The sequence below is a fragment of the Eurosta solidaginis genome, chromosome 5 (genome assembly GCF_040869045.1).
Source record: "Eurosta solidaginis isolate ZX-2024a chromosome 5, ASM4086904v1, whole genome shotgun sequence".
NCBI classification, from domain to species: Eukaryota; Metazoa; Arthropoda; class Insecta; order Diptera; family Tephritidae; genus Eurosta; species Eurosta solidaginis.
In genome coordinates this window covers 216,592,141-216,595,634 of record NC_090323.1, presented here as the reverse complement: position 1 = coordinate 216,595,634, position 3,494 = coordinate 216,592,141, and positions in this window count along the sequence as shown.

Here is a 3,494-nt window from a genome sequence, read left to right as displayed (position 1 = left end):
CATCCGATAGCATTTTACCGCCAAATTTGAGGACTTTATGGCTTATAATAGCCTACAAGCACCACGAGAGAGGCGGAACAAAATGCTTGTCCCATGCAGTGCTTTCAACAGACACTTTTAACAATTAAATTTCCTACGAAGGTTCAACTGACTATTACTGCAGAACTTTAAAATACGTTATTAATTGTTTCAGTTGCAGGTGTTTCGGAGATGGTCTTTGCCTTGAATTGATTAAATAAAATATTATCGCGCCCCAGCGGCTAGGGGGCTTAGAATATACCCGCGGTAGGTATGCCTGTCGTAAGAGGCGACTAAAATACCATATTGCTTAAAGGGGTTGCTAGCGCAATATATACTTTATCCAACCCAATTGTTAACCTCACCTAACCGTGACGATTCCTGTTTTATTAACAACCTGGGCTCTGGCGGCGCCGAACTCCTGCTGGATCTAGGGGTGGGAGCGGGATGGTCTAGAAGGTTTCATGTAGTTATACCTGGCTGGAATTTAATTCGCTGATGTTAACATTAACGAATTAAATGCCAGCTTCGTAAGACTACCAACTTCAGTCGCTATTATCTGTACGGATAGCTACCCTGAGTGTGCTAATATAGATTCCAGCCCTTTTGCGTTTATGTGTGTCGATGTCGACTGTGATGTATTGCAAGCCCTGCTTTCTGTGAAGTCGAATGCCATGGAGTTTGATAGTGTAAGTGCCAAGTTCTTAAAGATCATTCTTCCCATAATCCTTCCCCATTTAACTTATTTGGTCAACTCTATTCTGACCACTGGTATTTTCCCTAAATGCTGGAAAGCTGCTAAGGTTATCCCAATTCGTAAGTAAAATAACGAGTATCGGCCTATAGCCATACTCCCTTTTCTATCAAAGGTCGTTGAACGAATTTTGCTTGGGCAGATTACGAAGTATGTTCACGACAATAAGCTCACTACTGATTGTCAGTCCGGTTTCCGGTCAAAGAGAAGCTGTACAACGGCACTTCTATCAGTGATAGAAGACATTCTAGAGCGAGTTGATGGTAATCATATTATTTTTCTGACCCTTCTTGACCACTCTAAAGCCTTCGACTCTGTCGACCACACCCTACTCTGTAAGAAGCTGAAAAGTTTATTTAATTTATCGAGTCATGCAATTTCACTTATTAGATCGTATCTTGGCGACAGGACTTAGGCGATTTGTTTAGACAGTTTAAAGTCTGACTTCCTACATGTTCCCAGAGGCGTCCCACAAGGCTCTATTCTGGGCCCTCTGCTATTTGTTCTGGATATCAATGACTTGGCAAATGTGCTTAAGTTTTGTAACGTACATATTTATGCTGATGATGTGCAATTGTTTACATGTTGTCCCCGTGATGGTACCGCTTTGTGTGTAAATAATCCGAATTATGATTTGAATCAAATGGGTGTGTGGGCTTCTAAGAACGGCCTATGTCTTAACCCCAAAAAGTCGAAATGCATCGTTATTAATAGAAAGTCGTTCCCTACTCATGCTTTGGACAACATAGTTATTAACAATGCCGTCATCGAATACGTTGACGCTGCAAAAAACCTAGGAGTAGTTTTTAATAAGACCTTGACGAGGAAAGACAACATTTTTATCACGGTAGGAAAAGTGTATTGAATGCTTCGTACACTGTGGCTAACTCAATATTTCACTCCCCTACATATTAGACTACTTCTAGTGAAAACGTACCTAAACTCCTTTATGGATGTGAGATTTACTCAAATTGTGACTATGTGTGTATGAATAAATTTAATGTTGCTTACTATACTATTGCTAGATATGTATTTGGGTTGAAAAGACTTGACCACGTTTCACATCACGCTGAAAGGTTGCTAAATATTTCTTTCCACAATCATTTAAAAGTTAAAACACTGACTATCCTTCACAAAATTATATATACAAAGGAACCTGAGCATTTATAGCGGAGGATTGCTTACGTTTCTTCATTCATCGAAATCAGTGCTTCTTCTCACGAACATAACATATCTTTTGCTAACCTCTGGACGGCAGTTCTTCATTACTTCCATACGCCTTTGGAATGCTCTTCCCGCAAGACTTAGACAAATAGGAAATGCTCGGCACTTCAAAAATAAGCTAACCACTTTTTATAATGATTTGTAAGCCGAAACTATTTTTGTATTCTTGCTAATGAAATTGTATTATCTCATCTTGTTTCCTTTTTCCTTTCCCGCTATTGTCTAAATGCTGATTTCTACTTGCTAAATCTAATAATCGTATTTGTATAAGTATCATTTCTATTTTTACTAATATTATTGTTGTATATCTTTATTTACTTAATGTTAATTCTATTGCCATATTAATTCATCTTAAATTTAACTATTTACAATTCCTGACTAGCACTGTAAAATAATTTACCAAATTGTTGTGCTAGGAAATATTTAAATAAATAAATAAATAAAATAAAATACCAAATCGCTGCCGAGATGGTCGGGCTAGTACCTTCATGGTGCTTGTTATCTGAACATACCGGATCTTCATCCGGCAAAGGACCATCAACATCGATGACACTCCCCAACATCGATAACACTCCCCAAGGCCTTTGGGGGAGTGTCCTTATCGCTACAACAACAACAACAACGTAGACTAAGAGATGAGCAACCAACTTCAATTGTAATTTAAACTCATATTCATAACCCAAGAAATGAGTTCTGTGGATGGTTTAGATACGGTTATGCTGCATAGTTTGTGGACCGTCACGCGAAGCCGAAATTTTAAATGTTTTTATCATATGGCCGTTTTCAATGCGTCTAAATGACAATCATTCAGTTAGCGTTAACCAAAAGGGGTGAAACAGCCTTAACCCCTTCGCCCCTACTGGGACAATACGTCCCAGCAAACTTCAAATATGTGTATAACTTTTAATTTATATCCAATTACGCATTGAAATAAGCCCAAAAAAAACCTTGTAGCCTTCTTTGATGATCAGTAACCGCATTCCGTCATTATTGACATCAAATTTCCCGTTACGCAATATTTTGCACAGACATGTCGGGAAATTTCTTCAGTAACGCGTTGTATTTCAGTGTGAAACGTCTATCTGGTACCGTTTTTATTCGTAATATACCGCTTGCTGTAAAGTATAGGTATTAATAAATATTATTCCTTCGAAATCGGAAGGAAATTATAATGAAAAAAGTAAGTTTTTTATATTTATAACTGCATTGGGACATATAATCCCAATAATGCATTTGTGTGGGATAATAATATCCCAATATTTGTTTATACCTTTAGATGTGTAAAAATTTTTAGCCCTTTTGGTATTATTGGGACTTATTCGTCCCACCTATAAATGTTAATAAATGTTATTGGGATTATATATCCCAGGATAACAGTAAGGATTCAGGTATGCCAAAGATCTTATATTTTAGTCATATTACAGGATTAGCTGTCGAAGTGATGAAAACACCGCCCAATTTTGAAAAAAAACTCAGGGGTGAAAGGGTTAAGTCAAAA